General features: G+C 43.5%; 1 long non-coding RNA gene across 1 annotated transcript; it reads right to left on the bottom strand.

The window, feature by feature from the left end:
• Nucleotides 1-13769: 13769 nt before the first annotated feature.
• LOC120369339 lies at nt 13770-14449 on the bottom strand. Its single transcript, XR_005583087.1, has 2 exons — nt 14301-14449; nt 13770-14017 (listed from the first exon to the last, which is right to left on the bottom strand). It is a non-coding gene; the product is annotated as an uncharacterized LOC120369339 (long non-coding RNA).
• Nucleotides 14450-14514: the final 65 nt, after the last annotated feature.

Here is a 14514-nt window from a genome sequence, read left to right as displayed (position 1 = left end):
AAGCACAGATCCATTAGCTTTGCCAACACCAAATCTAAGTCCCAAGGGGGAGTAGGATCCTCTATTTGGGAATATAACTGGCCCAGACTCCTTAAAACCTGAGTGACATGGGATTGGAGAAAAGAGAGCAAATATCAATTGGAGAGTGGAAAGTAGAAAGCAGCTAGGTGCACCCTGATGGAACTATTAGCAAGACTTTGCTGTTTCAGGTATAACAAATAGTCCAGCACATCTTCTATTGGAGCGCTGAGCAGAGAAACTCTTTTTTGCTGAGACCAGAAGGAGAATCTTTTCCACTTCAGGAGGTAAGCGTACCTAGTAGATATTTCTGCTATTCAAGAGGACATTTTGCATCCCTTGAGCGTATCTCCGCCTGAGGTGTTAACCATGGAGCACCCAGGCTGTAAGATGAAGGCCATCTGGGTAAGGATGCAGGAGGCAACTGTGGTCTTGTGAGATCAGGTCTGTGTCTGGCGATAGTGTCAATGGAGCCCTGGTTGACAGGAACAGCAGAATGGAAAATGAATGAGGTCATGCCAGTGCTATGAGTATCATGCAAGCCTGGTCTGGTTTGATTTTTAGCACCACTCTGTATAGGAGTGGAGCTGAAGGGTATACCTACATGAGATTCCCATTTCCCTGGAAAGACAAAGCATCTGTCAGAGACCCTGGACTGTGACTTGCCTGAGAACAAAGTTGATGACACTTCCTGTTGTGTTGAGTCACAAACAGGTCTATCTGGAGAATGCCCCAAACTTGGAAAATGTATCTGATTATAGCTGGATGGAGCTACCACTCATGGTGACTAGTGAAAGATCTGCTCAATCAATCTTCCAGTCTGTTCTGTACACCCAGAAGGTGGGAGGCTTTGAGGTGGATTGAGTTAGTGATGTAAAACTCCCAAAGCAGTATTGCCTCTTGGCATAGAAGTGTTGATCAGGCCCCTCCTTGTCTATTACAATGCCTGTGTTGTCTGAGAGAACTAGCAAATTCTTTCCCTTGATGGAGGAGCAATGGGGGAAAGCTCAATGAATGTCTCTCGACTCTTACATTTATATGAAGAGCTAACTCCTGCCGAGACCAGAGATCTTCAACCCAGGGCAGAAGCGTCTTAACTAGAATCAAAGTAGATTATGGGGGAACGAAAGGAACTCCCACGTGTTGGCTGAGTCCATCCACCAGTCTTAAGAGGCTAAGACATCTGTGGGCACTCAAACTAACATGTCCAGTGGATGACAAATTGGGGAGTACACTGAGCTCAGCCAGCTCTGCAGGCTGTCATGCCAAACCAGGTAAGCACGAGGCCATGTGCCACAGAAGGCTGAGGCAATTCCATGCTGTTGTGGTAGGATGGGCCTTCAGGTCTAATGAAATGGCCAGCATTGTCTGGAATCTGGTTTGCAGGAGGAATGCTTTGGCTTCCCTAGAATGCAAGGCCACTCCTAAACTCTGTTTTCCAAACTGGTGAGAGAATTGATTTCTCCACATTGATCAGCAATCCCAGTGGGCCAAAGGTGAACTGGATCTTGGCCACCCTTGATAGCACCTGGCTCTTTGATTGTCCTCTCACCAGGCAGTCATCCAGGTAGGGAAACACTCGAACTCCTGATTTCCTCAGGAACACAGTGAGAACAAATTGGATGCTCCCTTACAGATTGATCTCAATGGCACTGGTACCAGTATTGGAGTCGATGACCCCACTTCAGGTGCTATCCGCACTGGGGAGTGCCTTGGCACTGAGCACACTCTGCCCTCCTTCCCAGGTTGTTTGCTGGACATCGGTACTGGCAACCTTGATCTCCTCGATAGCAGGTCCCTCAATGCAATCGTCCGTACCGGAGGAGATCAGCATTGAGACTATGCCATGTCAGGAGGAGTGTCTCCATGTCATAGGGGTGCTTGATGCCCACCCTGAACAGGAAGGCTCCAAGAATGGATGCAGGGCTGCCTCCATAAGGAGGTGCTTTAGTCCAGTGGTTCTCAACCTTTCCAGACTACTGTCCCTCTTTCAGGAGTCTGATTTGTCTTGCATATCTCAAGTTTCATCTCACTTAAAAACTACTTGCTTACAAAATCAGACCTAAAAATACAAAAGTGTCCCAGCCACACTATTACTGAAAAAATTGCTCACTTTCTCATTTTTACCATATAATTATAAATCAATTGGAATACAAATATTGTACTTACATTTCAGTGTATAGTATATAGTATACACATGTCATTGTCTGTATGAAATTTTAATTTGTACTGACTTCAATAGCGCTTTCTATGTAGCCTGTTGCAAAACCTTAGGGTAATATCTAGATGAGTTGATGTACCCCCTGAAGACCTCAGAGTACCCCCAGGGATACACATGCCCCTGGTTGAGAACCACCACTTTAGTCTGACCTCCCTGTCCTTTTTGTTCTTGGTTTAAAGTCCCTGTAGATTTGGCACCAGTTTTTGATGTTAGTTTCTCCAAGGCACTTCAGGCATCCGGAGTGTGGGTTGCTGACTGGCATCAGCTTCTTGCATCCATCAGAGGTTTTGAAGTAAGGCATGCCCCAGCACAAGGCATTGGTACCCAGAACAGGCAGGAACCAAAGTGTACACTAAGTACACTAGTAAACAAGGAAACCTATTAGTAAAACCGACACTAAGCCTATTAGCTAGTAATGTGTACCAACTATATACACAATAGAAAAGACTAAGAAAAAGGGAAACACTTGCAGTAGCAAATTAGTATGCTCCAACCACCATCAGGGGTGGGAAGAAAGAATGGAAGGAGGTTGAAGATAGCTCTGCCCTTTATACAATTACGCAGCAGCACGAGGCAGCAGAGGGCACGTGTGCTGCCCCGACAGGTACTGCTAAGGGAAGTCTCTGTCACTAATGCACTGGGCGCACACACATCTGAAGTGGATTGAATGTGGGCAACACATCTAGAAGAATGACTAATTCTAAAAGCTACCTGTAGGAAAACCCTTGGACAGAATAGCTTTAGTCACACCCATACGTTGTAAAGTCTGAATGACTGATTTGATTATCCTTTAGTCTATTTGTTGCTGTGGACGAGGAATCCACACCCAAGTCTTTGTACAGCATATATGCTGCTGAGTGTTAAAAACAACAAACCAACCTTAATGCAAGTTTCCACCTGAACCAGCTGTTTCTAGGGCTTTTCCCTGCAAGACCTTGTCTCATCTCTTGCCTCTCAGACGATCCACCTTCTCTGAATTGGGGCTAACGAGACCCACCTGCCAGGATGAGTCACCAAACAGGCCTCCATTACCATGCAGGCCTTAGAGCCTTGCAACCTGTCACAGATGCTCAGGGGCATATTCACTGTAGATACTTGGACTTTTCTAAATTAACTTTAAAAGAAAGAGTGAAGTTTTCAGAAGCAGCCAAGTCACTTAGGAACCTCATTCCTATTGACTTTCAATGAGATTTAGGCTCCCAAGGCCTAGATCCTCAAAGGTACTTAGGTGACTACTTCCCACAATGGGAGTTAGGCCCCTAATTACTTTTAAGAAGCTGGATGTAAGTCACAAATAAAAATGAAATTAAATCTCCTATGTCATATAGGTGCTTTTGAAAGTTTTACCCAAAACATGTACAAATGTTCCTGGAAATTCTTCACTCAAGCACGAAGTTACTAATTCCTCAAATTTTTGCACTGTTGAACAACAGAGGAGTGGCCATCAAAGATCAAACCAGTGGTCTGTCATCTAGCCCAGTGTCCCGCTTCTCTGATACTTCAGAGAAAGTCATAAACCCTGTCCTCTCATAATGTCTCTAGCTAATTGTGCAGTGTTGCCTATCCCGAAGTATGGTATTTGATTACCCATATATAACTGGCTGGAGCCTGCATAACAACAGATGTTATTAATGGACATAAAATGATCCAGCCAAAGTTTTTCTTTTAATTCTAGCCAAAGTATTTGTATCAATCTTCTGCATAAGTAAATCTCAGAGAGTGACAATATGCTGTGAAAAGAACATTTCTTTGTATTGGTTCTAAATACACTGCCCTTTAATTTCTACTTTGCCTGCTGAGAAGTCCAGTGTTATTAATTATTATTATTGGATTAGAGGAAAAACTTGAATTTTAACCATTAAAATGAACTGAGAAAATAAAGAAACCCAAGAACATGGATAATTTTATTTAACTCTTTAAAACCCACATTTTAAAAGCGGTTTGAAATGCATTATGACCACAGTTGCCAACTGTCATGTGGGAAATAAATACCCCGACTTTCACTATAAGCCAAAAATCAAGCTAATCCCATTTCAAAACAAGGCCAAACAAGCCAATCCCTTGGAACACTCAACACTCTATGTGACTAGATCCCCCCGGCATGCAGTCTGGGACTGTGGTGGGCCCGCCGTGCACCCCTGACTCTCTCCCCACCTTGCCCCTGATTGCCCATTGCCTCCCCTTGTCCCTGCTTGCCAGGAGCCAATACAAAAAAAAAAAGCAGCAACAAGCTACAAGCCAGAAATTAGCCATCAAGCAACTCACAAGCCAATTAAGCCAAAACCAAGCCCAATTTCTGCGTTTTTTCCACAGGTTTGGCATGTCTGATTATGACCTTTTAGCAGTTCTGATCTTTTAATACAATTGATTTATCTTTGGAAATCAATAGACCACAAAGGCATAATTTCAATCAATGCCAATTGGCAGAGGGATCTCCCCCGATACTGTAACTCACATCAGTCCTGACAGAGTCATTGCCTCAACACATTGTTGTCAGAGTAGAGATCTCACAGGTGTCCTGTAAGGTATCGTATATAAACTGGTGACACACCGGTTCTAAAATTCATTGTGTCATGTATGTATTGGTTGTGTGCAAAAAGATATAGATGTGTGCTGGAAATATGTTCTTAAAATGTGTTTGGGAGGCAGAGCATGAATCCAGCCTGCCCTAGACAAAGGAATGTGTATTTACCTACCTGGATGGCTTGCTTATAGGCAGAGAACAATGGCAGTACATTTCCATACACAGTAAACAAAGCCATCAAGCTAAACAAGTGGGGGAGAAGACGGTTTAACAATAATGCCAGGGGACTGAAACTTCACCCCAGTAAGCCCTTCTGGGGCTTGAAACAAAGACAATAGACTTTAGGTAATATAAGGAGAGAAAAAAAATGCATGTTAGTTATCCTTTGTTTAGGGGCCGATATGGTACAGCACCCTTTGAGCCTATGAAAGCTAGATCTTCTTGCCCTGGCCAGCAAGAGTTGCTGAAGACTTGAGAAACCTGCTTAGACAAAGATTGTAACTTGCAGAAATTAAGTTTTATTCTCTAGAAAGTGAGTTTTGTTTGTAACCATACTTGGCTTTTTTTTCTTGGTCAGTATCACTTAAATCGCTGTTCTTTATTAATACATTTGTACTTTTATTACAGAACCACCTCAGTGCTGTGTATTAAACTGGAGGGTGAGTCCTCAGCTATCCTAACAGATTTGTGTGTACTTTGTCTCTTTGAAAGCAGTGAACTTAATAATTTCTCTGAGTGTCCAGTGAGGGGGACTAGACATTGCAGATGACATCTCTCTGGGGTACTCAGGAACTGGGATTTACTCGTTGGTACCTGCAAGGTGAGTGTTGGACATTCAGAGTCCTGAAGAGCTGGCTGGCAAGGCAGACAAGCTGGTGTGTCAGGGAACTGACACACAGCTTAGCAGCAGCCAAGCTCACTTGCTGAAGCGGAGAGGAGTAACACACGGGCACTCACTTGTGGACACCCCACGCAAGGCATCACAATGGGGCATATTGGTACCGTTTCTGTGCCTAAGGCAGACTACATGAAAATAAGTACTTCTCAGGACTACTGGCTTGGCGAATAATTTTGCTCATTTACATTTTACAGTGAAAACAAGAGTAGCAGATACATTCAGTGGTACGGCAAATGCTTCAGGTCTGATTAATCTTCTTTAATGGTGACACCATGTGTAAGCAAAATATAAAAGGCACCTTTAGTAAAATTGCCCTGTCTGCTGTCAGAGTAATGGTTTGCTGACTTCACTGCAACAAAAGTGCATCTTTAGCCTATAGTTCATTTATAATACTGTAATAAAACCTGTCCATGAGATGTATTATCAATAGATATTTGATGGCACGTGTGCTTTAGACATCACAAAAAATACACGTTGAATACTCAGACTATAAGTTAGAATTGCAATGCCAGTGGCTGGAAGCCTAGAGTAGATACTGCATTGAAGTTGTAAGTTTGATCATTTTAAAATTTCAGGTGGACCAAGGCTCCTTTGAAGAGATGCCAAGACAGAAAGAAATAATAGGCAGGAGAGAGACTACTGAGCTGGCTACTTTGCTGAAATTAGATCTATGACTGACCGCGGCAGAGAAGAACTTAGAGATCAGAGTCGTAGCTCAGCTGGCAATAACGATACCACTGCTACGGACAGGACGACAAGCAAAAGGAAGAGTAGATTGGAAAAAAAATTGCTATTTAGAAATGTGTAATAAAAGAGCCCTTTTAAATGGTTAGAGTACATACATATTGATGTACTGTGCTCTGCAAGATTACAGAGTAACATTTAAACACCACAAGGACATTTGCATGGTGAATGGTAAGCAGATGCCATTGTTTTCCTAGAAAACAATAGCAGCTGGCAAGTCTTCCTTCCCTGCTTTGGAAACGTAATGGCATTCATTAGATCCTGAAAATGCAAAAACAAGTGCCTGTCGCCCCCTGTATTTCCAGTTCAATACTAATCCCTTGATGCCATGTGCAGTATTACTGAAGAATCAATGGTTTGCCAGCTGTGACACATGTGCCAGTAATGTAGCTCCTGTACCTGTAACAATGACAGAACTCTCACTAACTCAGAAGAGGATTAAGTATTTTGTTGCACAGATCAATGGTTTGATCTGACAGGCCAAGTCCTGTGTGTAGTAAATACACTTACTGAATTCCTTAGCTAAGTTGGAGTGCCATGTATGAGAGAATTGGTGCAGGGCACAAAGGTTCTAGTTTTCCATTATTTTTAGATTATCCATAATAATTATATGAAATAATTCAAAAACTTGTTCCCCCTTGGCATAATAGGAAAAGGAATAGCATAGGTTGCAATCCTATAAACACACTGTGATGGTCTTTACTCACAGGGAGCGTTGCCTAGTGGTCAGGGATCAGGTACTTCAACATGGAGAGCGGGGTTTTGGTTGGGGAGTGCGGGCCCTCCTACCTCACCAGGCTCTGGGCCAGGGCCCCGTGAGGGCGACACAATGGTCTGACACTCAGGAGCACCTTAAGGCTGCCCTCCCTGGGCCACTTCCTACCACCTCCCTGTTGTCCAAAGTTTGCAATCTATCACAGGAGTCTGTGAAGGGGGGCTGTTCACCACCTGGCACCTCCTCGCAGGTCAGCACAGTGTGACAGTTCTCGCCCTCTTGGGGCAGTGGCTGCCTCCTCTTATGCCTTGGCCCTCCTGCCAGGTCAGTTCCCAGGCTCTCTCCTTCAGGGGTAGCCCATAAACAGAACATGGGGAATCCACACAAATAAACTAGGTTAGTATGAGAGAGTGGGAGACTCCTCCCTTTCCAGGTATAAACAGAAGAAGGGTCCTCCCTTCCCTCAGCCCTTTAAGGGAGACATCCTGCCTTCCCCAGGAGCTACAAGATAGAGGTCCTTTCTCTCCCCTGGTCTGACCCCAAGTGACCTGGTCTGCTCCCTTTTAACTCCGTCTCCAGTTTGTGCATCTCTTGCAGGTGTGGTGGGGATGGCTGAGCCCAGAGCAGCTCCTTAACCCTTTATTGCTCAGTGTGTGGTTTGTATACCCTAGCTCACACAACCGTAGCTTTGAGTTCAGTGGCACTACTCATGTAAAAACAAGCATGTGAGCATTTGCATTTTGTTTTACTTACATATGATATTAACAATGATGATTAATCATAACAGAAACAAATTTGCCACAGTTGAAGCAAATGTATCTTCTACTTTTTTTACCTTTAAAGTGATGTCCTTGAAAGTAGAATATCTAGTTAACTCTATAGGTCAGTTCAGGTTGCTACAGCTACGAAATCTGAGCTTTAGTTTCAGTTTTCCAATGTTTCTTTAGATGCAATGTCATGCACATATTGGCACATTAGCAAGATACAACTGGAAAATGTCTTACAGAATTCTAGATCTGCAGGTTTTGCTCATATTTATCTTTTTATAAATCTCTATAAAATATGCATATTTTAGGAATATCTGCTGCTGACCTGTTACACCATGATGAACACAGAGTGAACTGAGTGCTCCCCCACCACAAATACAGAACTGAATGTAATGTGTAACTGAAACCAGCAACAAAGGAGACTGGTTGCAGCATAAGATAAAACTAATAGTTTTGTCTACTTGCAAATTTTAAAAAACCCACACACACCAAACCGCTTTCTCTTCTCCAATTCCCATGTTTCACCTGGCAATTTTAAAGCCAAGTAATATTTTTCTGAGTGACTGCAGCATTCTAAGAGAAAAATATATCCATGTTGCATATTTAGAAGAGATCTGGGTAGACAATGTCAAACCCACCAGCCTTTTCTGTCTTTCATATACAACACCAGCCCCAGTTTTTAGTACTACCATGGAAGAAGAGTTTTTTCCTTTACATTTTCTGTTCAGGCAAAGCCAACATGCTGAAGGTGTTTAGAGGATGTGTGTTAGTAATGTGATTTTCAGCATGTTTATCAACATTTAAGGGATATGATGTTGCAACTGACTCAAAACATTCAAACTTTTTGCAGAGGGACTGGATGGGCTCTGTGTCTGGGCAAATTAAATCAAGTGGAGATCAAATATATGAGAACTGTCTCAGGCTCCTGTTACATCACATGGCACCATATTGTCTGGCATTGCAGTATGCAGGGAGTGCTGGACAAATGGAAGGCTGGTTGCTCCTGACCCATGCACATGAGGGAGGCATAAGAAGCCTTTCCCCCATAGCCCATTGCTCATCCACGTGCTCAGCAGGGATGCAGAGACTGCTTCCTTGATGTGCCCTCGGGAGCAGAGCACTATCACCCTAAAGAGCGGCAGAAGGGAAAGGAGGAGGAAGGCCATGTAGTCTGTATATTGTTCTCACTTAGGCTACGTCTACACTACCCGCCATATCGGCGGGTAGCGATCGATCGATATATCGCGTCTCATCTAGACGCGATATATCGATCCCCGAACGCGCTTCTATCGATTCCGGAACTCCACCGCCCCGAACGGCGGTGGCGGCGTCGATATGGAGAGCCCCGGACATCGATCCAGCGCGGGTGAGTTATCGATATTAGATATATAAGACTTCAGCTACGTTATTCACGTAGCTGAAGTTGCGTATCTTATATCGATTTTTCCCCTTAGTGTAGACCAGCCCTTAGGCACAATTCCTTCCAGTACTGCCACTGGAGTGGCATGATTCTGAACCACTCCCTACCTACCTTTTCATAAAATGACTACTATATCCATGCTTCCATATCAAACTGACCATCTTTGATGCTTTCCCTTAGGTAATAATTGTCATGTTCATGGCATACAAACAGATAGTGTTATGTTACAACCTTCTAAAAAGATTATAAAAAACGTAAGAACACTATTTTCATTCTTAGAACTCAGAATGATAACAGTCACCAAAAATAGAGAGAGATAAAGCAGGCTGCTTCCAAATAAAGAGAGGCACAACCCACCCCACCTTGTTCTAGGCTGGCTTTTTCCAGACTGATTGCTGCTCTCCAGATTGCGCACTTCAGTACAGAGCCCCACAGCCTGCAAGCAGAACCAGGAAACCGCCCCCGCACTCACATACTCTTCAAGTGATTGATAGCTGAAATTCCAATACATTCCTCAATATGCAATAATGATACTTTGTATTTCTATTGCACCTTCCACTGGAGTATCTCAAAACACTTTACACATATGAGCTTTAGGACAGGTAGCACATCTTTGTTCTCTGTTTGTACACTGCCTTAGTATAATGGTGTCTTGGTCCATGATGGGCTCCTGTTGCTACCACAACAAAGAAATGAATCAAGCCCCACAACAATCCTACAAAGTAAGTATTATTATTTGCTGGTGGGGAAATGGAGGCAGGGAGGGCTTAAGTTACTTGCCTAAGCTCACACAGAAAGTGTATTGCAGAGCCAAGAATAAAACTCGCTTCCCCTACTCTGAACCTTAACCGCTTATTCTGCACATATATTAAGGACAATAGTGCCATTTAGTTTTCTAAAATGTTAAATTTTACTGTTTCTGGACCACTCTGTCACAATGGTTCGAGATAGGTGTGGTAGGAAGGAAAGCCAATGGACAAGCATCTTGCAACCTGAGACGTTATTAAACACAGGTTATATTTGTTTAAGTTCAAACTACTGAGGCAGGGAAGAAAAAGTTTCCCCACTTCCCTGTTGCCAACATCCAGCTCCTCTTTGCTAATTAGAAGAGTCACTATGACTCCCTTTGCAGGTGGGAATGGAGTCTCTAGGAAGGCTCCTAAAGGACACTAAGCCCCATACATTTCAGAATGCGGTCCTGGGGGAATTATTAAGGCTCTATGACGGGGCACATGGCTTGTTCTCTCCAGTCAGAGTGCCTGGATTGTTCCTCACCCAACAGACAGAACATCTTCCTGAGTTTAGCAGTTAAAAGTATTTGCCACCTTCATCACAGCACTATCACTAGCAGCCAAATATTTGACTGATATAGCCAACTGGTGTTAGATAATATGATTTCAAGACCTTGCATGTAACAGCATTAAGGAGATAGAGGGATATTTCCACTGAAGTTAGTGGGAGCTTTACCATTGGTTTCAACAGCAGCAGGATAGCAAGTCCTGGACCTTAAACATGATCTCTAGACTGAGTAAATAACTAAAGTGAATGTTGAAAAGCAAGAGACATTTAACAAAATAAATGCTGTTAAATTCTGGATCCAGATGGGAGAAATTGTTCTGCCTTCATAATGAAAGCCCCCCAGTCTAATGATTGTCTTGTATTACTGTGGAAGCTCACAATTCATGTTTCAGTAATAAATGGAATATTCCTCCCACTGCAAACTGTACACTTGGATGGTTTTGATGCTAGAGCTATTCCCAGTTTTGGAAATGTTTGCCAGACTTGACCTTTATATTTGTAGTTGTGCTTATACAGACATCACTCCTGGTTTGAAGAGATAATCTTACTGGTGACCTATGGAACAGTCATAAAAGGTTTCAGAATAAACACTTTTAACTGCCTTTTCCTCCCACACTCACTGTGTGAATCAGTAACATTGAATATATTCTTAATTTTAGGTCCTGCTTATCTTTACAATAGCTTCATTTGCATGCATATCCAACTTCCCGCTGCAGTGAGAAAACCCTCAGAGGTTCAGCTGTTGCTGTAAATCTCACTTGTCAATGACACATTTTCTGTTATGTTGGAGCCTATTTTAAGCTCACCTGTTTTGGCTGCTATCCATAGCAGGTTCACAGTTAACATTTTTTAGTATCGTCTCTAAAGTAAAAATGGCAGCAAGCTCCCAGAGTAGTGTCTGCTTATGCTGCACAGCTCCTAATACTATACAGCACTTGTAATACTGAAATGTATGCCATGTTTCCTTTGCCATGTCTGATGGCTGAAAGGCATCAGGGAATTGTCCGAAAGAGAGACATTGTGGGCCTGAGTGTGACAACCTTACACACTTTAATGAGCTGAGCTGATTCACACAAGGAGTTCCTTGAGAAATGGCTCATCAACACAAGTCAGATTCCACATACAGGTCCTTCTGATCAACATTTGTTGGCTGAAATATGGAATCATCACCACCTGCAAGGAGACGTTGAGGGTAGCTCAGTCCATGGAGGTTGCTATTTGGCCTCTCTTGGTTCCTTTCAATGAAGCTATTCCCTAGTAGCATCCCATTTTATTTCCTACTGCAGCTCAATGTCATGTCCCAGGTCTTGAACCCAGGCCTAGGAATTTGCAGACAGCCACCACATCCTCACCTCTGCCCAATGTCTGCTGAAACCTAGTGGGCCAAGCAACTAATAGGACTCAAGCCTCAGCCAAAGCACCATTCCCTGGAGCCCTGATTGGAGGATCGCCGAGGCTCCACTGTTTGGTCCAACGACACTGTTTAAGCCAGGAGGCGGCACAGAAAGTTGCTGAGCAACAAAGTGATTTCCTGTCATGGCTGCATTGGACCCTGCTTGCGCTGCCTCCTGCACCCAACCCTGTTCTTGATTCAGCTCTGCTCCTGGCTCCCACCTCACCTCTGCCTTTGCTCCTGTTCCATCCTTGACCCCTGATTCTCCTCCAGTTCCTGCCCTTACCTCGCTTCCACCATCAGTTACCAGTCCTGGCTCTGACCCTGGCCTCCGACTCGGACTCTGGCTTGACCTTTGGCCCTGGCATTTGATATCTGACCCTCAGTTTTGATTCCTTACTCTGCCTCTGGTCTGACCCTGGGCTCCGGTAATTGGCAGTTGACTCTGGTGCTGACCCTGGGCTTTATTCCCCAACCAGGATGGCTGCTCTGCCCACTAGACATGACTCCTGCTCTGACTACTAGGCCAGACTGCCTACATCCTGGTCCATAACACTCAGGCACAGAAGGCAGACATGGTAATAGAGAGTCTTATAAACACATTATTTGATCCTTGCCCTATTCATTGTGCAGTGTAGCTGTATGCTGTTCAACAGGCACTGTGTTCACCTTCATGATGGCACCATTTCAGTGACAGAAGTGTCTTTAACCCAATCCCATCAGCTGGTCTGTGTAGGTGCAAGAGTCTGCCCATTCTGAACAGTTTGCAGGATCTGAATCAAAGTTTATTCATCAATTTTTTCCAGGTCTGGTAACTTTTTGCTAAAATGTAAGTTCTCAGAGTAAGGCTCAATTAATCATTTATTATTATAATGGGAGTTTTATACCAAAGTACTTTACAAAGATTACTTAAGACTCAAAAAACACCAGTGAGGTAGGTACTTGATATTATTCCCATTTTGCAGACGGGGAAGTTGAGGCACAAAGAAATTAAATGATTGTGTAAAGCCATATAGGCAGTCAGTGTCACAACTAGCAATAGAACCAGATCCCTCTTTGAGACATTTAGAGGATTTCCCCATCACTGGAGTATCGAGGCAGCAGCAGCTCCCTGTCCTGATCTCTAACCACTGGCAAACAATCCCTCCCTTACTGTTATTGTTCACTGTAAGGATTTCAAGTTGCATGTTGGGCATTTTGCCAGCTTGATGTAGTATTTACATTTCATAAGTACATTTAAAAAGCCCCAGAAAAAACACAGCTTCCAACTGACAAGTGTTTGGCTCAGGCATTTTAGCTGTGATATTTAAATGGATATAAAGTTCCTATGCAACTTTAAGTTAAGCTTTGATGTTTTTCCCAGTTTTCTCAGCAGCCATCACTTTTAATGGATTCTGAAAAATAACCTCAGAATGAATTTAAAGGAATTATAAAGGAACCAAGGTGGCTCTGTTCTCCTAGACCTACCCTCTTCAGAGCCAGATCCCCACTTCTCTCTTACACAGCTGGGTCAGAGCCTCAGCTGGACTAAAAATCTTTATAGCAGTATTGACCGCACTGACTTATATGAGCTGATGGTCTGGACCTTTGTTTGGCAGGTCTCACTCCAGTCCAGAATCCTGATCTAAATCAGTTTGATTTCCTTTCTCCCACTCCATTTTGTTTTGTCAGAGTTTGGATTTGGCTAAGGGGTTTTTTTTTGGGGGGGGGGGGTAGTTGGGGGTAGAGGGTGAAGCGGGGAACAACAAGTGAACAGAAATAACATCATTGTCTAGGTATTCTCAGCTGTTTTATTCCTCAAACAAACAAAACAAACCTACAGATGTCTTCAAAGCCCAGATTCTTTCAAACCCTTTTGCCTCCGCCTCTCCTCCGAGCTTGAACAAGAACTAATTGCTCATGTAAAAATCACAGCCCTGATTTACCATATGGGGCCCTTCCTCTGGATTCCCACTCCATGTTATACTTCTCCAGAAACAACACCATCTAAAATGCACATGGAACTGTAGGTACAAAACCTGGCAAGGAAGAACAGAATAATGGAAAAGATAGCTCATCAGCCTAAGGAAAGCACAGATAAAACTTCACAGCCACGTATTCACAGAGAAGCCAATATCCCCTCAATATGGCAGGTAATTATTAACGAAGAAGGAGGCTATTTGCTGTGGTGCCACTTACCATTACCAGTTGAACCCTGCAAGCAAACTGAAGGGCACAATCCTGACCCATACCCTCACATAGCAATACAACCTTCCATATTAAAAATAACTGATGTCTGAGAAAGGAAGAAACAATACTCACCCACACAGCTTCATGGAGATCTGCAATCAGGGTCCTCCCCGTGGTCTGAGCACAGATGTGGCAGCCAGGAACTTCTTAGTTATGATCCCTGGTACCATCTCCATCCAAAGGCTTGGGTAAGTCATTTAACTGCTCTGTCTCCATTTTCACATCTGTCAAATGAGAACAGTGATAGCTACTGCACCTATTCTTCAGGGGTGTAGCAAGGCTTAAT

Source organism: Mauremys reevesii, linkage group 7 (genome assembly GCF_016161935.1).
Source record: "Mauremys reevesii isolate NIE-2019 linkage group 7, ASM1616193v1, whole genome shotgun sequence".
Taxonomy (NCBI): domain Eukaryota; kingdom Metazoa; phylum Chordata; order Testudines; family Geoemydidae; genus Mauremys; species Mauremys reevesii.
This window is presented reverse-complemented; position numbering and strand designations above follow the sequence as displayed.